This window comes from Diabrotica undecimpunctata, chromosome 5, assembly GCF_040954645.1.
Source record: "Diabrotica undecimpunctata isolate CICGRU chromosome 5, icDiaUnde3, whole genome shotgun sequence".
Taxonomy (NCBI): domain Eukaryota; kingdom Metazoa; phylum Arthropoda; class Insecta; order Coleoptera; family Chrysomelidae; genus Diabrotica; species Diabrotica undecimpunctata.
The window spans coordinates 98865451-98889852 of record NC_092807.1 but is presented as its reverse complement, the minus strand read 5'-3'; the positions used below and the strand labels follow the sequence as shown (position 1 = coordinate 98889852).

General features: G+C 31.4%; 1 protein-coding gene across 2 annotated transcripts in view; it reads left to right on the top strand.

Moving 5' to 3' along the window:
• LOC140441537 (uncharacterized) overlaps positions 1 to 24402 on the top strand; it is a 464737-nt gene that overhangs the window by 247259 nt on the left and 193076 nt on the right. Inside the window, exon 2 of one of the 2 annotated variants that reach the window (XM_072532322.1) lies at positions 14825 to 14881. The exons of the other annotated variant lie outside the window; for it this stretch is intronic. The gene's annotated coding sequence lies outside the window, so the exon portion shown is untranslated. The remainder of the gene's footprint in view (positions 1 to 14824; positions 14882 to 24402) is intronic. 2 annotated transcript variants of the gene reach the window in all.

The following is a 24402-nucleotide window of genomic DNA, read 5'->3' as shown; positions in this document are numbered from 1 at the left end:
TCTAATTGTTTCAGAACCACCTGGTGAAAGCTCAGAATCGGACGACAATGATATGAGACGTATAAGTAAACCAGCGAAAACAAAGGTAAAAGAGAAAGCTATTATTACTCCTACGATTAGTGGGGCAATAACAAAAAATCTTCTTCAGGACGATTTATCCCTAAGCAGTGATGCAGGCAGTTTCATTGAACATAATGAAGTTATTTTAGAAGAAGAAAAATGTGTTAAAAGAAAGGTACAAAATATATTTAAGTGCAAACAAAAAGGTAAAAAACGTGTAGTAAATGAACAAAATTGGGCCTGTAATGTTCGCAAACGAAAAATAGCTGGTGAGAAAGAGTATCTCAGTAAAAGAGGCAAAAACATGCCTGCAAAAATGTTAAAGCCTCCTTGCATGTGTCGCATGAAATGCTATGAAAGGTTGCCAGAATACGAAAGACAAAAAATTTTTAACTCATACTGGACTGAGACAAACTTTTTAGATGTTAAAAAGCAATTTATCATCTTATGTATCGACATCCAACCTACTCTTCGATCAAGATAAAAGACCTAAATTCTACCAAATCTAAAAATAATACACTACACTACTATTTTACAGTGAACAATCAGCTATTGAAGGTGTGCAAGGTTATGTTTTTAAACACACTTTGTATATCTAATTTAGTAGTAGTAAATATGTTGAAAAAAATTAAGCCAGGAGGTTAATAAAAGCTGATCAAAGAGGTAGATACACGCCAATCAATAAAACTCCTACCGAAACCATAAATAGTATACATCAACATATTAAATCATTCCCAAAGTACGAGAGTCATTATACCAGAGAAAGGAGTAAGAGAAATTATCTGGGCACAGAACTTACAATAGAAAAGATGTATCAACTGTACATTGATGAATGCAATGAAAGACATGTAGATCCAAAGCTCAGAGCAAAAAAGTGGTTGTACGCAGATATTTTTAATAAAGACTTCAAGTTGTCGTTTAAACCACCCGAAAGAGACATTTGCGATACATGCAGTACATTCACCGCTCAATTGAAAAATAATCTTACTGCAGATGAACTAACCAGTGTACAGGCTGATCATGATGCTCGCCTAATTGAATCTAAAACTCGGTATAACTTAAAACAATTGGACTTTATAATGGCTAAAGAGTCACCAAAATACAAAGTACTATCTGGTGATTTGTAAAAATATTTGCCTTCACCACTAACAAACAATTGTATTAGTTTCTACAAAAAGAAGCTTTGGACATTAAATTTTACATTATATGATGCCAGTGATTCTTCTGTACAATGTATGATGTGGGAGGAATCGAAAGGGGCCTAAGGTGCAAATGAAATTGCCTCGTCAATTTTGAAATGGGCTGACAATACAATTCCAGGTAGTCAAGTAGAGGACATCACTCTTTGGACCGATAACTGCTATGGACAAAATAAAAATATAAGTATTACATTGTGCTATTTATGGATACTGCGTACGTACCCTCAAATAAAGACGATCACTCAAAAGTGTTTACTGAAAAGGCACACACATATGGAAGCAGACAGTGTTCATGCTTTAATCGAAAGAAAAAGAAAGAAACTCTCCAATTTGGCCATTTTAACACCATGGGACTGGCAACAACTAGTTAGACATCAGGTAAATACACAGTGCACAATATGGAACTTGCAGATTTCAAAAACTTCAAAACGCTGTTCGATAAGAAATTGTCACCTAATCCTCGTTTTGTAATTAGAAAAACGAATGTTAATAAAGACCCTGTTCTACTGTCAACATGTGTTTTCTTAGAAGTCTAACAAGAACACATTGAAAAGCTCTTTTATAAGACCGATTTCAATAATCAAAATATGTATGAAGTGGACTTCATGAGGTATCGAAGACAGCAATTAACGTTTCCAGCCCAATTAAATCAAGTCTCAGTAGTCCCATTACCAATCACAAAACAAAAGTACAATGACTTAATTGCACTACTGCCTTTTGTTCCGTCAGTTTGTCATGCGTTTTATCAAAATTTAACACAGCGATGTAGCCACAAACGATTATCCACAAGAAGATGAAGATGATATGGATGGAGCATCTTTAACAATTTTGAAACTTGTCGTCTATAATTTTACTTAATTATTATAACATTATAATATTTACCTCTAATAAAATAATAGTATAGGCTGTTTAATGTGTTTGTATTGTTTATTTCGCAAAGACCTTAACATGCAATGCCACATTATGTCAAAAAGTTTTTAGAGGTAAAACAACACTATGTCCAACTACACATTTTTAAAAAAAATTTAAATAATGAACGGTAAACTTCAGGTATATAACACTTCATGGAAGGAAAAACAATTATACACACCACAATAATTTATTAATCTTGGTTAAATATAAGAAACATTTGAGTATTTACTGATTACAAATTTAAAAAATGTTAAAACTGCTCTCCTGAAAAAGTAAGAAAATGAACATAGTGTCCTTTACCTCCGAGGTACCGATTTGTTTTTTCGTTTCACATTTATTTTTTTTTTAATATATGAGATTGTTTGGATTTTTGGTTACATAACAAATAGTAATTCATTATTATTTTCTTTAATATACACCGAAAAGAATACTTCAGCACAAGAGATTAAAAACAACACCAATCAAAAGTGTCAAAAACTACTGTAACTTAATAAGAGGTTTTCATGAATTTCACCATTTTATTGGTGTTTGGGGTGAATACTTTTAAATATGCAAAAGTGTTGACACGTCCATCATATTCCCGTATTCATTCAGTTGTAGTATATATTTTTTACACAGAGATACCATTGTAATTGAATTTTTGTTTTCCTCGCATTACTTCCCTTTGACATAAACAATTTTTAGAGCCCGGAATGCTTTAATTAGTCTTGTTTTTATTGCAGTCTGTGTGTTATCGTTTTATTACCATTTTTATTTATTGACTAGGATAAATTACTGTTTTAGTTGTTCCGGAAAATGTTTCTCTTATTTAACTTAACCCACATATTACTGAAACTATTTTTTTTTAATTTTATCGTTACTTAAAGGAAATATAAGGAAATGTGTCTTATTTAACGACGAAAAATATTAAAATAATAATTTTTGCATTAGCTATCAAAATATGTCGTGTTCTTTTAAAAGAACAGCAGTAAGAAGCAGTATATATATAGAAAGTAAAACTTTAATAATACAAAAATAATTACAAAGTATGGAAATCCTTAAAACATTGTTTAGGGTGTAATGGTATTTTACATTTTTCGCACAAATTAAACCTTTTTCTTGAAAAGTCCGCAACAAGATTGTTTTTCTTAATAATCAATTAAATGGTTCATATCATCATATCTTGAATGTAAGACCGTGTTGGGATTCCGTCTTGTTGGCCCGCGTTAGGTATCTTTTTGTAGGTTTCCAGAAGGTTGCAAGCTTTTTGCCTTTTAAATTCAAGCTGATTAAGGCTTCCTTTGTCTTTTCGGTCCAATTGCCACGCGTTTTGAATAGCTATGTCAATTTCATGTACTATTGGCTGAAAGTATCATTTTTTCTTTCTTATAGAGATCCGGTAAAGACTAATATTTTGGTCACAGCAGTCTACGCCACCCATAAAAATATTGTATTGCTTTATCATATTTGGTTGAGAAACAAAAATGGGTCTCTTTTCCTTATGGGAAAACCGTTTGACTAGGAGATGTGGTTTTACTAAACAAAACTTAGATGCAATTGTAAGGATACTATTGTCGTGCCAGCGACAAACCACAATTCCTGTATTTTTATCTAATCTGTAATCGTAAGTTCCTCTTTCCTTTTTTTATATAGTCTAATTTTGACGAAGTAAGTCTAAAACGTTATATTACATAAAAAATTTTATCAACCATCAACTTCGAGTTTTTTTGAAGTTAATTAATTTTTCTTCAGTTGAAAAAACGTTTCTAGGCTTATTTCAGATGCTCCTGAAGTTGCTCTAGGAGCGAAAGCACTTGGGAAAAATTTAATAAAAACTGTGCACGATAAATACCTTTTATTTCATTAAAATTCATTTATTCAAGCAATCAACCTTTTTTCACTTTATTGACTATGGCAGTCTTGGTTGATAGTTACAGAGAACTATCCTGCAAAAAATGATTACATTCTTGAACATTTGGTTCGTTAGGCAGTGCATTTTACATCAAGTCACTCCTAATTTTCCTAAGGTCAAAACATTAAAAAATGTACCTGAGAAGGAAAAACAGATTTCGGAGAAAAAGATCCTAAAAAGACAACTTAAGAAGCACTATTCCAAGCTTCATCATATTAATGTCAACCTTAAAATTACTTATGATCAAATTTTGCAACAACACCCTTGGTTTCTTATTAACGACTTCTTTAACCACATAGAAGATTAGGTCTGCTGCTTACAATCCACCAAGAAGAGAAGTTTTACCCATAAATTAAACCGTTTGATTTTGCAAAAACAACCCACTAGTACCTCAACACTTATGCATAAGTTTTCAGGTCACCAATTTCATCCTAGAGTCTTAAATCTAAGTAACACTTACTTTTCAGAGAATGAATTGTATTTATTAGGATTAGGCCCTAAGTTTTCTTGTTAGAATTTTAGGTTAATTGACTCAATGCTAGGAGGCTTTGCAGTGAAGCTGGATACTCTAATAGAAGGTATGACAAACAATGCTTAAACTAAACAGTATTTGAGAAACTCTTGCATTAGCTTACTTCAACAACAACAATGTAAGTACAAACGTAATTTTCATAGAAATCACCATTCTTTTAAAAAATAAAAAGATTTGTTTAAATCAATTAAACAAAAATCGATAAAGACTCTCTGATACTTAGCAAGGCTGATACGGGAAGTTGTGTTGTAATCCTAGAACAAATTTAAGACATAGAGAAAGTAGAATCCTTCCTTTTAGATAACAGTTTTGTAATTTTGGAAAAAAATCCACTTAACACCTTTATTAATAAAACAAAAGCAATGGTTAAATTGTTTAAGGATACTATTACTAAATTACTAAATTACTAAACTAAACAGCAGAAAGTTAACTGTATCTAATCCTATAACACCTAGGTTATATGGACTTATTAAAATCCATAAACACAATTGTCCCAGAAGGCCTGTTGTAAGTTGCTTTAAACCCAAGTTCTCCAAGATGATGCTTTACAGATTGTGGATGACCTTAATAACCTCCATCCTACCATCTCTTTTACACTGGAACCAGAATCTGACCATAAGTTGAACTTCTTGGATATGACTATATCTGCTGCTATGGCTGCTTTCAACAGTTACATTTATAGGCTACTTAAATTTCCACTTTCTAATGATAATTTCAACTTGAGAAGCCGTTTTTTCTTAACGCTCTGTTCACATTAGGTATTTCTTCATTTTGGTGCTCTTCGTCTGTCAGTCTTACGTATCTTGTATTCAGGACTTGAATGATATAATGCAATTGTGCAGAATTTTGATGTGAATCTGCGTATAAATATCTGTCGGGATGTGTTGGTTTTCAGTATACTGTGCACTCTATATGTCAGCCCTCCTTCTTTAGTATTAATAAAATAATTAGTTTATTTATAAAAAGATCTAAACAGTTAGAGACTATTAGAGACTATTAGAGAAATGCATAATGTGAAGAGAGCGTTAAGAAGAAACGGCGTTTTATTATATATCATCGAAAAAGCTCAGAATGCTTAATTAAGAATTAAAGACCAAACAAACGACGAAAAACCGATTGCAAAAACCATTCTATTAGGGCACAATAGAGAAAATAGGGAGAGTGCTAAGAAAACACAAAAGAGAAACGACATTTAATATCGACAAAAAAATCCTAACTATTTTACCATCCACAAAAACAAAAATATCGTTGAAAAGTTAAGGAGAATACAAGATTTCATGTGATGGTTGTGATAAATCGTACAATGGAAAGACCAATCAAAGAATCCGTGTTCAAAATCCAGTTCGTCGTATGTTGTCAGTAGCCTAATATCCATGTTTGTTAGTGTACCACACGGTCTATTATTTTTATTTCCATTTATTTTCTTTATTTCCTTGTGGAGAAGTTTGTCTCTTTCTACATATTACATGTTTATGTAAGTGACTTCTCCTGTTTTTGGTCTTTGCTTATTGTTTTGATTCTCTTTAGTTTAGTTTTAAATTCGGCTACAATAAAGGTGTGATCGGTGGGAAGGTTTTAGCACTTATAAAGCTATTTCGGTATCTTCCATTGTTCATTTGATTTCTAATGCAATTTTCTTTATATTGTTGCTATTTCCATGTATATAATCTGCAAGCTGGTAGTTTCAACCATGTATTCATAACAATCATGTTCTGTTCAAATTATACTAAACTTAAATTTCGTTTAGTAAAAATTTGTTCTCCTATTTTGCATTACCCACTTACCATCAAAAAGAACCTTCGACAACATTACAGCAATTGGTTATAATAATTACTGCACTAATATCTCTTCTAGAACTTTACACTGTATCGATCTACTTATTAACAATATTTTAGAGATTCTTATCCATTAATTTTAAGTGAAAGCTTTTTGCTTCACTCCACCGTTACTACAAAGGCATTATTCAAACTAAAATTGAATATGAGCCTAGAGATCGATATTCAAAAGGTCGTCCAGACAAAAAGTGTGTTAATTTAGGATAGATCCATTACATAATTCTCGAAAACGGGGTGAACATTGTTAAGTTCGCAGCGGCTGCTATCTAGGGAAGGGCTATCTTTTGTAATATATGGAATGAAATCACGTACAAATCCAATCAAATCAGATGAAGGGAAAGAAAGCGTGCGAAATTTTTAGTAGGCGAAAATAACACAAAGGTTAATGTTTGGGGTTTATAATGTTATGATAGTAGTGATAACCCAATTCCGGTTTTATTGCACACACTCTTAAAATAGAGGTATAACTTTTACTTAAATCGACATTTTCTCTCACTAAAATCTTTACAGAAAACACTGTCCACTCATTGACTTTAAGATCTGACTACAGATTCTGATGTCTACTCTTATTCTTTTTAAGTGTCCAAACTACGTTAACTATGATTTTTCTATTTTTCTTCTTAATTGCGGCCAATTTTCATTTCTTTTATCATTTATTTTTGTTTCTGATTACTTTAATACCTACAAGAGCTTTAAAAGTAGTCCATTTATATGGTCATAAGTCTGTTATTATTACCTTTGAGAACATCTGCATTTTAAAGTGTATTGAATTAAACTATACATGCAAATGTATTTTTCGTCAAATTTTCTTTTGTCGAATACAAGAACTTAAATTAAGTGTCATTGTTTGCCTTTATTCATTTATTTTTTATTCTATTTTCGCTATTTCCATTTTTATTAATACGACTTATCATTATCAATATTTTAAAAATGGATTATAGTCTTGCCAACAAAAAATTAAATTAGTCATCCAAATTCACGAGTCGTACGTAGACGAAAGTAACCCAAATTACGTGTCAATCATGAATTTTAGTAAATTTAATAGCTGAATAAGCCGCTAAATCAACTATTGCTGCAACTACGCAACAAAATAAATAGGAGGAATGATAACACAGCTTAATAAAATGATAAAATTTAGTGCTTGAGAAATAACAAATTTTAAATATTTTTGATGCTCTGATTTCAAAATGTCTTCTTTTTTTCATATTTCATAATTTCATAATTTCGCTCGAAAAGATATTATACTCAAAGAAACCTGGAAATAACTAGAGGGACACTCAGTAAATATGATCATGTTATTGCTGACCAACTTGTTTTCTTTTAGATTTGTAAAAAAATCAGGTTTTTCATATTTTAATAAATAATTTTCCTGCAGACAATAGTTAAAAAGTGATTCTAATTGTTTATAATCAAACAATCTACTCCAAAATTATTTTGCAGTATTAAAATTATTTTTCTATTTTTTTTTTTAAATAATATTAATAGAGCAAATCTTCTTCTTTCAGAAGCTACCCGTATAATTACTATAACTACATAATTTTCTGACTTTTACTGTTGCAAAAAAATTTAATTTTGGATAAATAAATTACACACACAATTAAATAAATAGTTTGGTTGCTGACAGACTAAAAAGCGAAAATGTATTAATTTTTTACGTTAATTTGTTAATAACTAATCCAAAATAAAAGTCCAAAAAAAATCTACTACAGGAAACGTGAAGATTTTTTGTTACAAAGGTCCATACTACTCAAAACAACTGTCGTTCGCCTAGCTTGTTCTTTAGGGTACAGGGTACTTTTTTGCTTATTTCCCTGGCATATATATATATATATATATATATATATATATATATATATATATATATATATATACACTCAAAAATATTTTGCATATAATCTGTAACGCCACTGAACGTTTCTCATTTGAAATTTTTTGCACTGAGTTTTTTTTGTCTACTAAAATAATGTATTTTATTGCTTGTTTTTGTTTCTTAATCGTCGCAAAAATTCTCAGTATTCGTATTGCGTTTATCAGTTTTCGAAAACCGATATTTGTAAAAATTGGTTTGCGTTTTATTCACTTTGTAGTGAACAATATGAATAGACATCACAATAGTGATATCTGAGTACAACAGACCTAGAATCGTCACTTTGATTGAGGAAGGCCACACACAAGTCGACGTTGCTGTTCGGGTTGAAGTTAATCAGAGTGATGTGTCTTGGATTGTGAAAAAATATCGAGAGACGAATTCTGTTGGCGATCGTCCAAAAAGCGGAAGAGCCAGAATTACTCTAATGTCCAAGAACGCTTTTTAACGTTAACTGCCCGGAGAAACCCCTCTATGACTGTCCCAGCTATTATAAGAGAGCTCCAGCAAGCTCATAATATTGTAATTTGCGATCAGACTATTAAAAACAGGTTTCATTCGGCGAATTTATTTACAAGAAGTATATTGTTGGTACCAAAGCTTACCTTAGAGCAGAAAAAGACTCGACTGAAATGGACCAATGAACATTTACAATGGCATGACAACAGATGGAGAAACGTGTTATTTTCTGATGAAACCAAAATTAGTCTTTTGTCGGATAATCGTCCAGGAACTTAATATACTTAACCAACCTGTCCAAAGAGTCCCATATCAAGGTGGCTCCATAATTTTTTGGAGATGGCATCATGCTAAATAATAAAACTCCTTTAATTTCTATTTTTGGTAACATGAATGGACAAATTTATATTGATACCATTCTTAGGCCTATTGTACGCTTGTGGCGAGGAGCTGTTGGTCCAGAATTTATTTATATGGACGACAATGCGCCTCCCCATCGTACGAGGCATGTGGCAGATTTTTTAGTGACAGAAGATATTGTCAGATTACAATGGCCACCTTGCTCACCTGACCTCAATCCCATTGAGCATGGAAGGGATATGCTCAAAAGAAAAATTCAGTCTCGGCAGCCACCTCCAAGAATACTATAAGACCTTAGAATAGCAGCGATTGAAGAATGGGAAACCATGGATCAGAACTACATTAATACACTTATAAGAAGCATGGGACATCGCAATCAGTCTTGCATTGATGCAAGAGGTGGAAACACGGTACATAAGTATTGGTTCTTATATCTGTACAAATTTAAAAAAATATATTTATAATACATATTGTAAATAATGATAATAAATTGTTAATCCTTATATAAATTTTGTTTATTGTTTTTTCAAAACATACAATTTTATATATATATAATAAAGTATTTTGGAAAAAAAAAAGATATCACCAGATTTGGTGGATAATTTTAAAAATAATACATTACGCAAAACATTTTTAAATATATATATATATATATATATATATATATATATATATATATATATTAACTTACGAAGAAAAGAAAGCCTTGCAGAATATACAAAAAAACAAAGACATTATCATACTTCCAGCTGACAAGGGCAACGCTACAACAACGTATCTGAAGAAAACAACGAAAGCCAAAATACAAGCGTCAAACATCAAGAAAAAACAACAGTTTTAGCTCACTCCACGAGAAAAGTCGTCAAGATGTCCAAAACTTTACGGTTTACCCAAAGTATATAAAGCAGAGCTACCATTACGACCAATAGTCACCTCTATCGGATCACCGTTACAATCACTGGCAAAATTTCTGGCTAACCAGATACAACCATATGCGGAGGAAGCGGATTCTTACGTTAAGAACGCAAGCCACTTTATCGACCGTATAAAGGACGTTATTCTTGAACCTGAACACTTACTAGTCAGCTTTGATGTAATCTCATTATTTACCAATGATCCAGTAGAAGAATCATTAGAGATTATACGTAGAAAATATCCAATACCACAGGATACACTAAACTTGACGAGGCATTACTTAAACAATACCTATTTCATCTACAAGGATATATATATATATATATATATATATATATATATATATATATATATATATATAAACTAAAGTTTTATTTTGAGGTTGCAGTCATTAATAGGACAGGATAAGTAAAACTGTTTGTTCTTTTAACTAGCTTTAGCAAAATTTATTCGCTTCTTCAGGATATGCTAAAATATGGTTATAATCAGTAAATACAATTAAATAAAAGAGAATTTTGAGAAATGGTAAATGGTCAATTAAATTATAGACCAAAAAAACATTCTAAGTATTGACAAAGCACCTGTACAGGCATTTTAAAATGATATTTGTTCTGTCAAATGAGATAAACAAATATAATTGTTAAAAAACGAATTATAGTTTATTCGTCTTCCGGGTTTGGACCGTGTCATTTGTGAGTGACCCAAAAGTGGGATCAGAGATGAACCCACTTTTGGGTCACTCACAAATGACACGGTCCAAACCCGGAAGACGAATAAACTATAATTCTGACTCTGGCCGTGGAAGCCTACGATTTCAAAAAACGAATTGTCTGATTGTGCCTATTTTTTGCAAATTTAGTACATAAAAACTCACATTATAAAATGTGTTTTAAATGTTTTTGTTTTTTGTTTTAATAATTATAAACAATTGAAAACCATGCTTACTTTCGGCTTTAATTTGCAATAACTTTTTTATTTATAAACATTTTTTTAATTTCTAAAATCTCATTTTAAAAAAAAGTATTTTCAAGAAAGTCATCTGTTAAACGTTTTAATATAGAACGCGTAGTTTTTTCACAATATTGAAATAAATGAAATAAGTTCCCTTTTTTGCTTAAAAGTCATGGCGCAGTCAAAGTTTCGATAACCACGAGATAATACCCCCTTTCTATTGACTTCCCCCAGATATTCTAGTTAAAAAATAGCGCCCAGTAATTTTTCGAGTTTTCAAGTGATTTTTCAGATTCGTTTCATGGGGTAATAAACTATAAACAACTAAATTTGATTTAATTTAATTATTTATTTCTCTGAATAAAAATTGTTGATGCAGATAAGTGACTTAATTGAAAAAAAAATTTGTTAAAATCCTTTATAAAAATTATATACCTTTTATAAAGGATTTTAACAAATTTTTTGTGATACATGTTATACAGCCAACTACAGGAACTTAGTTTCCTTGTGCATGACTTAATTGATTTACACAGTTGTATAATTGTTGTATTATTGTTTATTTGATATTAAGTTATATTCCTTACTTATGCCTTGCAGTTTATATTAATATAATATAAAACTGACCACAAAATCTCTTAAAACCGCATTTTAAATCCTTTAACAAAATACAATACGAAGATTATATTTCTGTGTACTACCCACTACTAATGTAAAGTAAAAATACCCGTTCAACAAATTGAAAAGATACATAAATCTCTCTAAACGGCTTTGTATTTTCGAGAGCTTTTAGGAATTTTTTATAAGTCTGGAAAATTAATGATGTTTCAACAATACCCCCTTAATTGTTTTTTTTGTCGTGTACTTTCCACCTTCAGAAAATTCTTGACGGAATTATAGAGTGTCGCTGTTATAGGAGGTGTGGCCTCTAGTTAGTGGTGAAGTTAATATTCATAATTGGACCTTGGCACGAACATTTTATTGATTTTTCGTATACTAAAAGGGTAAAGTTTTTCGTCTAGACTGAAATATTTCATAAAATATACTTAGCTTGTTGATAATATTTAACAGATTATTGATACGATGACCGATTGCTTGTTTTAAAGAAAAATATTTAAATTGCTTGTAATAATGGGAGTGAAGAATGAAAAAAAAAATTTAATAACCCTTTAAAACTTTTATTATTTTCATTTTCTTTCATATTTAAAATTAAATAACTCTTTATCGAACAAGATTGTTTAAAAAACACAACTATATAGGATTACTCCAAAGAAATTAAAGTGATCTCCAAAGATAAAGCACGAACAAACTTCAATAAAATGAGAAAGGTACTTTGTGCAAGAGAACTAAAATTGGACTTGAGAGTTAGGCTGGCAAGGTGTGTTATATTTTCTCGACTCTGCTTTACGGGATAGAAGCATGGACACTTAACGCGTCGACTATTAAAAATTTGGAGGCATTTGAACTATGGGTTTATAGAAGAATCCTGTAGATATCATGGACCAAGCATATAACAAACAACGAACACATAAGAAGAGTCAAAAAAAGAATGGAAATATTGGCAACCATCGAGAAAACCATCAAGACACGAAAGCTGAAATACCTGGGGCATGTTATGCCTAATGAAAGATACAACACACTTCAATTAATTATACAAGGGAAAATTCAGGGCAAGAGAAGTGTAGGAAGCAGAAGAATCTCACGGTTGCGTAACTTGAGGGAATGGTAGGGATGCATATCAATCGAACTATTCAGAGCCACAGCATCTAAGATCAGAATAGCCATGATGATTGGCAACCTCCGTCTCGGAGATGGCCCGTAAAAAAGAAGATATAGAATACTTAGTTGTTGTAGATTTGTACGGATATTGTATTGCTAAGATTGTCTAATAATTTCCAAACACAAAAGCTATTGTATCTCCAAATTCGCCCAGTAGGTTGCACTATTAGGCTCTATAGTTTGATACTACTTTTATCAGCAACTCGCGAAACTCATTAGTTTTAACTTAAGGCATTGTCAAATGTTTTAATGGTATTACTGCAATAAGTTGTTATTGACAACATCTTGTTACATACGTTTCCTCTAAAGTTCAAAATGGCTGTCATAATTTTCTGATATTGGCTTTATTTTGGGATTTCTGCAACTAACTGTTTATGGTCTGCAAACTTTAAAACTTACTAACTAAAAGTAATTAAGAAAAACGCAGGTATCTTAGTAAAGGAATGAACCAGTTGAACAGAATGATACAGCAACAATTAATAAAGACTTGAATAATATAAAATTAACACAATTTTAAGTAATGATAAAAAAAAACAAAAAGATGAAAAAACAAAGAGCATATAAAACCGGAGATAAAATCAAATACAATAATATTTACAGTATTGCTGCCCAAAATTGGTCTTGGTCTTGCAGTTTTGGTCTTGCTCTTGCGTTTTCGAAAGACCAAGACCAACACCAAGACTGCCTAATTTTAGCAAGACCAAGACCAAGACTGACCGTGCAAGATTTAAGCAAGAACAAGACTAAGCCTGCGAGACTCTTGCGTCTTGCAGTTAGGACTGAGTGTCGTTTTAGCGAGTATAGTAGTTCGGGCATATGCTTAGACACTCTAGAGAAAAATTTAGAAAACTGGAATTATGCACATTACGAACAATACTATAAACATACATACCGAATCAAAATATTTATTAAAAGAAAACTTGATTCATTTGACACCTGCTCAGAGGTCATAATTACAATGTAAAAATAAAATTTTTTGTACATTTTTTTCCAGCAGACGACTTCTTCGTTCTGAAATTAATTTTCCAGATTTTGAGAATAGTTGCCCACCCACTAATCATAAAATAATCTTCTTGTATTGCGACGCTGACAGTAAAGGCCGGTTTTCACTTTACATCTTATTGTACGTTTTGTTGTATAGGACAAATCCTATACATTAAAACGTGGTATGTAAATAGAAAAACGTACATCTTGTCGAATCGAAATTAAATCCAAGGTCAGATCGCAGAAATGATGGGAGAAGCATAGTTTTGCGAGAACTGACAGGATAAAACTTTACGCGAAAATACATATGTTCAGACAAGTCGTCCGATCTTGACTCAGTGGACTAGCTCCACTGCAGTTCGCTTCATTTTTCCCAAAAAAAGCCTAATAATGTCAGATTTGCAGCAATGCATCCACGATTTTCTCGGGGAATTCATTGAATTGTATAAAAGTTTTTAAGCAGTTCTGTTTTAAAACCAAGTAGATTGCATTACAGGTTTTAGGAATTATTTGGCTTAACCCTGGTTTGAATATTATGGTTGTGAACTCAAAGTCCTTGAGACTGCGTTTTGTTGCAAGATATCTGAGAGTTGCTTTGTGTCTTTCATGTGGTATAATGGAGGTGGTCTTATGCAGGTGTCTTTTTTTTACGAAGAAGCCGAGGTGGAAGACGCGTTTTCTGGAAAAACAATTTAAGAGTGTGGTTCAACTGCACCTCTATAGAACAGTTCTGAGCAGTGGCATCAAAGACGCGAATCGCTATGATGGTTGCTAACCTTCTTAAAGAAGACTGCACGTAGAGTAGAAAATGTACTCTGAGAATCGGGTGGTTAATAGTTATATTTATTAATTCTGCTAATATTAAATTGACAAATGCAAGTTGTATTTTATAATTTTATCTTTATAATTATTGTATTATAAAACTATAACATTTTAGCTACAAATTAGTTTTTTTAAGATTTGTAAAGTCCAATAAATAACATACATAGTCAGTATGAAAAATACGTGATATATACTTATTTATTTAATTCAAAAGTAATAATACTGTGGATAGCAAAACATAATATTTTTGTTTATTTTCAGGTAAGAATATTGAAGTTTTTCTGCTCTTCTCTTCTGTAATATTCTACACGTGAACACGTAAGTTACATACTTATTTTTCTGTAAAAGTATATTGTAACACTAATAAGAGATAACAGATTTTTCAATCAACAGAAACTAATTTTATTTTTAGAGAAGAGTCTTAGATGTTCTGCGATGTCAGATTAAAATGTCTTTTATTGAAACTATTTCCAAAATTGTATTGTTAGAATTATGAAACAGTTGCAGAATTTAAAACTGAACCTATTATAAAATTTAAACCAAGATGATTTAGAATCTTTCTACTTTGGTTTTGAAATACTGCTATCTGGGCACAAATGATCAATTATCAGTTATTTTCTGACCTAACTTATAAGCAACAAATACTTAAATCTAAGGGCTTACCCTATGGCTTACTCATATTTTATCTATCAACATATTTTGATTCTATTCTTTCTTTTATTATTCGACCGTACAACCTCCTCACTAAGCTGATAACAGTTATTCCCCTATAATTAGAGCATTTGCGTTTATCCCCTTTCTGGATTATTGAGCTGATGTATCCAACATTCCAATCATGAGGGATATTTTGTCCTTTTAAGCATTTGTTAAATAGTTGAACCAACATCTCATGTAATATTTTTGGTCCATACTTTACCAACTCAATTGGGATATCTCCAGGTCTTGCTGCTTTACTGTTTTTCGATCTTTTGAGGGCATCGCTTAACTCTCTAATTGTTATGTCAATTATTTCTATATGTTCGGATATTTCTTCCATTTCGATCTCTTAGAATTTACATCTATCCTCTGTCAGTAAGACCTCATAATGGTGTTTCCACTGTTTTAGATATATTAACTGTAAGTTAGATTTTTCCTTTCCTTCCTTCCGGAAAGACTTTATCACCTTCCACGCTTGCCCAACTCTTGTTCCACCCATATACCTATCCACCTCTGTACATCTTCGATCCCACATCTCATTTTTACTTTTCACTACTTTTCTTTTTACATCTCGATTTAATTTTTTATATATGTTAAGATCTTCCTCCTTTCTCGTTGACATCCATTTCTGATAAGCTATTTTCTTCTTGTTTACTAACGTTTGCATATTCTCCGACCACCTTTCTTAATTTTTTGTTTCATGTTTGTCTTTATACCCCAAAGCTTCACGTGCAGCCTCATGAATGCATTTTTTAAGTTGCTGGTATAATTCTTCCGCTGATATATTTTCTGGATCCACATTTTGTAATTTTGTGGCCAGTCGTAATTTGTAAAGAAATTTCGTTGAATCTTCTTTTAAGCTTTCTAGGTTATATTTAGGGGATGTTACTTCTTGTCCCTTTTCTATATTCTGTACCTGAGTGTTATTGTTTTTGCGATAATTAACTATCACATTGGCCATAAGTAAACGATGGTGGGATCCACATTTTGATCTACGGTATACAATAGTTGTCTTACGCCAGTTGTTTTCAGCTGGGAAGTTTGACGTTGGATTACATAGTCGATTATCGAGCGCCGATTCCTAGTAGGTTGTTTCCATGTAAATTTGTGGATGTCTTTATGTTGAAGAAAGCCATTCATAATTTTGAGAGACATTGTTTCACAAAAATCTCTAAGACGCATTCCGTTGTCATTGGTTATTTGTTCCCCATATCTTCCTACAACTTTGTTATTTTCTTCTCTCCCTACTCTGCCGTTTAAAACTCCTAGTACAAAGATTTCACAGTATTCTTTAACTTCAGAGAGTATTTCATTCATCTTGTTGTAGAAATCGTTTTTACTTTCTGGATCTGCATCTTGATTTGGGGCATACACTCCGATAATTACGATGTTGTGCCCATTCTTTTTTATTTCCAGTATTAGCAGTTGTTCATTTACTTCGGTCCACTATTTAATAGTGTTTTTAAGATTTTTTCTAATGACAATAGAGACTCTTCTCTTAGCTCTGGTATCTTTACTCACTCCATGTAGATATGTGTATATTCTCCTATCTCTTCATTTTTTTCCCTTTTTGTTGGTCTCAGTGAGAATACATATATCTATTTTTCTTTCCGCTAATTCTTTGAATACTTCTGCTTGTTTGGTTCTAAGTCCTTATACATTTCATGTAGCCAATATCATTTTCCTTTTCCGTTGCATTAGTCGTCTTTGTTTTGATCCATCCTTTGTATTCCAAGGCTTTTGGTCGAAACTTCTAACATTTATTTCTTTTGACAAGGGATGAGTTGCTAGCCCATCGCCTCAACCATTCTCCTTTATCCGGGCTTGGGCACCGGCATTTACTGAGCTACTTAATCCACCCAGCACTTACCGGATGCGGAGTTAGACCTGTCTATTATTAACAGGTTAATAAACGAAACTGGATTTTTATATAATAATTGATTAATCGAGCTGGATTTCAACTTTGTTGTTGTTTCCCAATCAATTCATCCTATTTTTCATTAGTTTTAATCAAAGTCAGAACTGGAAATAATGACTGAAAATTATTGTTACTGTCGTTTGTGTGCTAGATATACAAAGTTTGGAACTAACTAATACTATTTATATGTGGTTATTACTAAGTATTTAAAACAATTTTGTATTTCGTGTTTTGTTGTTCAGTATCGCTATTATACCTCACTAAATATTATTTTTCTTTGAAATGTTTAAAACAATTTATCTTTTTATATAAACAGGTAACAATTTTCTAGGCATTGTAGTGAATTATAATTTTAGTATTGCTGTATAATTATGGTCTTCACCAATACAATACATCCACCGATATTATAGTATAAAGGTGCAATTAAAATCCAATATTTATCACCAAAAAGGATTACAAATTAATATTAAATTATAGAAAAGTGGACTGTTCCATAATTTAATAAACAACTCTCTCGTGTATGTACCACATTTACATACTAAAGAATTTATAAGTGATTGTGTAGAAAAGCGCATGAGTTTCTGTTATTAGCCCGATTCGTTTTTACCTTGTTCGATTCCAATAAAAGTACGGTATTCTTTTTTAGATTCGTTCAAAAAAATTTTCTTTTGGTCTCAATAGCTCTTCTATATTTTCTACAACAACGTTGTTCTCATCTACAAGGCTAATAATTTATTTCTTACCATTACTTGGTTTTTTAAACATTCATACATTTCCATAATTGATTTCCTTTGATTATTATGTTGTTAACGCGTAATTTCTTATACTTTTCTAGTTTGACTTTTCAATGTATCTTTTCTATAGTTTAAACTTGTAATTGTTGATTGACTTTAGGTATATAGACAGGGGGTGCCAAACCTCTAAAATTACGGCTAAATTATATAGTGTATACAAAATTTTAATGATGATACTGATTTATACCAAAAACGTCTATAATTTAAAATTATTTTTGTTCATACATAGTCAGTCGGAATCACGAAATAACCCAAAGTTTTTTTTGATGGAACACCCTATATATTGAAGCGTTTTTAAAATGCTTATTTTTAAATATACAAAATTAATGATAATTTTATCCTGCAAATTAATGAATCGGAAAAAGTAATAAAACTCTCTTATGATAGCCTATTAAAAGAACAATTTAATTCGAATAATCCTGGAAAATTCAGGCTAAAAGTAAGCAAGCAATATTCCGCTTTGTCATCAAAAGCTGTAAAAATTCGTTTATTCTTTGTGATGCCATATATGTGCGACACGGGATTTTCCACATTAGCTATCATGAAAACAAAATTTCTAGCATAATTAATTGTCGAAAACGAAATACGATCGCTCTATCGTGGTATATAAACTACGAATTAACAAATTATGCGAGAAGAAACAAGCCGATAATTAGTCGATAATAATTAATTATCAAACAACCATTTCGTGCCAAATAGAGAAAACATATTTTTTAATAAATTGTTGTCTAACTAAAGTACACTGCATCAGCAAGAGAAGAAGAAGTAAACACTTTTTAAAAAAATTGAAGAAATAAAAAATAAAATTGTTAGAATGCATTGCAATCAAAAAAGAAATATAATTTTGACCATAATGGCTAATAAAGCAAAAATTTGTAGTTATTGCTGATAATAATCGCGTTGAGGGAAAAGAAGAAGACCAAACGAAGAATTAGAAGATATGACACATTTCCTTTCACATTTAAAATTCGACAATAACTATAAACCTTAAAAAGAAAATGTAGAAGCCGACTGCGTTTCTAAAAACCCGGTTTTGGAAACATAGAAAATGCTGAAACATTTATAAAAACAGTGAACCTAGTTACATTAATGTAACAAATAAAACTAGAAATATTTTCTACATTAAAAATATGGATTCACTGGCAAACGATATTAGCAAAAAAAGTGGGATCTTTTGTAAAAATGAAATAAGAATAGACATTGTTAGACAAGTTAACTTAAGCTTAAAGCCCAGACGCCTCGCCAAAGTTCCACGTCTTCTACAAAATCATCAAGATCGTCGTTTGGAATTTTTAGGAACACATATTTAGTGGAATATCGACAACTGGAAAAACGTTCTTTTTTACTGATGAGACCAGAATCCTATTATGGAAGCCAGATGGTCAAAACTACGTCTACAAAAGAGTTGGAGGACGATTCGCCAGCTGCAGTCTCGCCCAGACCGTTAGTTTTGGAGTTAATGGCATAATTATTTTTGAAGGTATTAGTTGGGAGGTACGTACCGCACTTGCGAAAGTGATTGGACGGATGACTGGTGATTCCTACGTTTAAAACATCCTGCAAGATCATGTTTTGTCATATTTTGGTTACATCGGATATTAAAGATTCATGTTATTGCACGATAGTGCTCGACCACATGCATCTGCCATAGTGAGTAATTATCTTGATGAGGTCCAAATTCGAAGATTGGATTGGCTACCGTTTAGCCCTGATTTAAATCCAATAGAGCACATGTGGAATCACCTAAAACGCAGCATACGACAAAGAAATCCCGTTTCAAATCCGATAGTGCAGCTTCGGCTTGCTGCACAGGATAAATGTAATAATAAATGTAATGTAATTTCCCAAGGATATGTCCAAAATATACTTGCAAGCATGCTGACAAAGATGCAAGCAGTAATAAGAGCTAGACGGGGGAATACTCGTTACTAATCATGCACTTCTTTCAGTTAAAACGACTTCTTTAAGCAACTTAAATTATCAATTAAGTTTAGAATAAAATACCCTTATTATATTTATTTTTTTCACAATTTTCTCTGCATAAAAACTGAAAATTGTTCATTAAACATTGTTGAAATAAACTTTATTTTACAATAAATGACTTGATTGACAAGAATTTATTTTGAAGAAAACAAAAATTTGAAAATTCCAAAATATTCATAAAATACATTAGACAATTCGATTTTTAAAATGAAGAAAATTATTACAATTTCATCCTAATATTATAAAAGAGCACATAAAAACTAGGAAAGCCAGTGTGATAAAAAAGAAATAGAAAGTGGTATATAAAAGAAAGAAGGAATATTGCAAAATAAATTTACAGAATGCCGAGATTGTCACATGTTCAGAAAGTTATAGATTTATAAGATTTCAGAAATGAACGACATATTGTTCCATTTTGAAAGATTCATGTTTCATCAATAAAAACAAACTTATACAAAGATGCTTCCTTCTCTTAAATTAAATTACTTGAAAACAAAGTTCTCTTTACTGCAATATTAGTGCAATAAAGTGCATAAGTATTTCGTTATTCTTCAAAATAATTTTTTACTGAAGCTTTTACTAGCTATTTTAACAGTTTATTAAAATTGTATATTGCAAATCAAATTGACAAACAAATAAAAATAAAAATTAATAGAACATTTACTACAAGATTGTAAATGATCGTCAGTGCTGTAAACATTATGGCCACACGCCCAAATGTCATTGTTGTTTCATTTATACTGTTTAACAGTTTATACAGCTGTTACATAAAATTTATATTATTAATAATAAGACATGTTTTTGTATATTTAATTTATATAATTTTAAAGTTCTTAATGTAATTGTAACGATAAGACTACCAAAGAGAATTGAAATACTATTATAAAAATAATACCTCAATCAACCATGGGAGCTTATGGTCTATGATTCCTCTAGCTCAGTATCTCAAGTGTGAGACCATGAACCCTTAGCTGATAGCAAATAAAACAATTTTTAACTAATCGTATTTATTAAAAACAAGAAACAATCATGTTAATGTTTTACAATGAATAAAGTGAGGGTGATACTTAAGGCAACGATGACATCAATGGGCTTCTTGTGTGGCCTCCCAATTAGACGGTTAGGTTCTTCTGAGAGCTGCAGTTATTTCATGTGTTTGTGTAGCCTCTCAATTAAGTGGTTAGGTCCTCCAATAGTTTTAATAAATTTTTATAATACGACCAGTAAAATGATACGGCCAATTAATACAGCCAATAAATCTTGAATATGGTCGATAAATACACCCAATAAACTAAAATATCAGTACAGCTTGTATTAGAGACACATCAAAAATAGTTTAATTTCCTTGCCATTTTACAAAATTACAATTAAACAAATAGTGGACAGCAAGGATAAAATGAAATATAATTATTATTACTTAGATCCCTACATGCATATAATTGAAAAGCGTGCTTTCGAAAGAAGTGAGGTTACGAATATTGAAAATACTGTCAGAATTATAGAATAAAGATTACAATGAAAGTACTTACCCCAATAAAATGTTACAGATCATAAAATAAAGCTTATTATAATTCCTACCTTCTTTTATAAATTTCATTTATAAACAAAAAATAATTCCACCATTAAAGGTGATCGACAGAAAGTGTGAAGGAACTGCATGAAGTTAGCACAGATGTCATAGCATGTTCCTATATGATGGAATTAGCTTTTCTATCAGCATAAAACAGAATATTTAGTATACTGGACAGAAAGAGAGAGGGCGAATATTTAGTCTACGGGACAGGAAGAGAGAGAAAAGAAAGACAGAGGGCGCCAACTACTTTTTGAAGAAAAAAATAGTAAAAAGGAAGCTGGAGGTTAAGGAATTATTAAATTAATAAAGAAGTTAAAATAAAATAATTATTTAAATATAAATTTATAAAGTTGGGACGTTACATAATTATTAATACAATTTTGTATTATAATACCATGTTAACGCCTATAAAAAATCGGTCGGCTATGTATGTAAGTTCAAAAGTATTTAAAATTGAAAAATGAAAATCAATTCGCATATTTTATTTACAGTCTCTCAATCATCCTCTCATAATTTTCCTTTTATCTTTTTACGCCCACATCTGTATACGTTCCAATTTAAACAAGATATCCGTTCGATCTTAATATATAGAAATAATGTAATTTCGTCCTTTTTATGAAATCGATGCGTGACCCAGAATCTAAAGTAATGACGTACTTTTCGTCAATATTATTTGGTAAGTGCTCTCAAATTAGGGAGTTTTGGAGTCAATTCTATTCGTGACATTCAACCAAAATGTGATTAAACTGTTTTTGGATCTACGTGGATGATAAATTAAACCTATATTAACTTAACGACAATAAAAAAATATCTTCTTCCTTTCGATTTGTAATTTAATATTTAGTCTAGTTTTTATCCATTTTGGTTGTATTACTTAACTGATCCAGTAGCGCTACAACCTTGGCCTGATGTAATGTTACATATTACTTTCCGTTTCTGCCTTAATATTTTTATTTTCTTAAATATATAAATTTATTTCTTTTAGAGTGTTTGGTAGAGTAGTGGTTCTCAAACTTTTTTAGTCGCGGCACCCTTGTAGGACTAAAAATATTTCGAGGCACACCAATCCTTGAAGCGATTTGAGAAACGACAAAAAATGAAAAAAATACAATTCTGAGGCTCATTTGATTTCAATACAAACTTTATTTTTGATCAATAAAATACAGTACATTTGATATTCAAATATTCTTACTTAATGTGATAAATGAAACGGTTTCGATGATGTTTTCATTATATTCTTTATAATTATGGAAATCTTTTTAAGTTCGACCCTCAAATTCCTTGAAGTTTAAAGTTTGCTTCCGTATTTGCTTGTAAGCATATGCAGAGAAAGAAGACACACAGAGATAAGTGAATTTAAAACATACAAGTTTTTTCACTGCAACCTTACCAACGAAATTATTTTCTGAATATACCTGCAACCAGGACTCTTCTTGGCTTCCTTCACGGTATTTGAGTTTTAAACTGCTATCTTCGCTGATCTCAAGTAGATTTTGAAAAACTTCATTTTTCATTCCGACAGGTTTATTTTTTGGGTCGCAGGAAAACGGATCCATCATCCAGCTATATAAGTCATCTGAGTAAATGTCAGGAAAAGAGTTTACAATACTTTCTTCCAAACCTTGCAAATAAGCAATAACAATTTCAAAGAAGTTCGTTTGAGGGTTAATTTTATTTGTTATAACAAATTCCGGTAATCGGGAGAAATTTGTGAGATTTCTCTTTTCAACACATGCTTTGAAAAATGTAAATTTTTTTGCGCAAGTCTTTGATTTTATCTAATTGTGCTCCTTCTTTGCCTTGAAGCGAAATGCTGGTTTTATGCATTATTTCGAAGATGTCTGAAAGGTATCCTAATTTTAACAGCCAATTAACATCTTTTAATTCTTGGATGATAGATTCTTCTCTAAATATGATAATCCGTTGATCTTTTAGTTTTAATAGTCTTCCTAAAATTGTTCCCCTCGATAGCCAGCGGACCTCTGTGTGGAGCAGATTGAAGTGATTCATACCCATATCTTCAGCGGCGAGCTTTAAAAGGTGTGCTTGAAGCGGATGGCTCTTCACATGGTTAATTATTTTTACAGAACCATTAAATACCTATTTCAAATCTGGCGGCATCTTTATAGCTACCAAAGAATGGCGATGTAAGATACAATGACTGCTGGAGGCATTTTCTGCCACTAACTTTACTCTAGACACCGCTTCTCTAATTTGACCAACCATTGCAGCCACTCAATCACTGCAAATATCCACACATTTACTTCACTCTATATGATTTTTCTTATATACTCGTGGATAGCCTTGAAAATTTTTTCACGAGTGACATAACTTTTAAGCTCTTCACACATAAGGAGCAAATATCCACACATTTACTCCACTCTATATCATTTTTTCTTATATACTCGTGGATAGCCTTGAAAATTTTTTCACCAGTGACATAACTTTTAAGCTCTTCACAAATAAGTAGTTCGTCTTCTATTTTTATCTCGAATAGAAACCTCACAAACACAAGCAGAACAGCAAGTCCAGCAACGTCGGTACTTTCATCAAGCTGATGCTTCTGAAATGCTCTTTCAAAAAGCTTCTGATCTTTCAATGTTATTTTCATTCTTCAGCATTTCCTCACTATTTCTGTAGTTCTTATTTTTTATTTCTTCTCATTCTGTTGAAGTTTTCTAATTTATATATTCTAATGCGCAACTTTTATCAGCTAGCGCAAAAATTTTTATTTATTTGGAATTAAAATGGCAGCTACACTTGTGTTTCTGACCCAGTAGCTCCAACTTTTCTTAATAAAAGTTTCTAAGTTTAGACGTCACTAGCTGAAGACTTTATTTTACGATGTAAAGCATACAATTCGCTGAGTAAATAT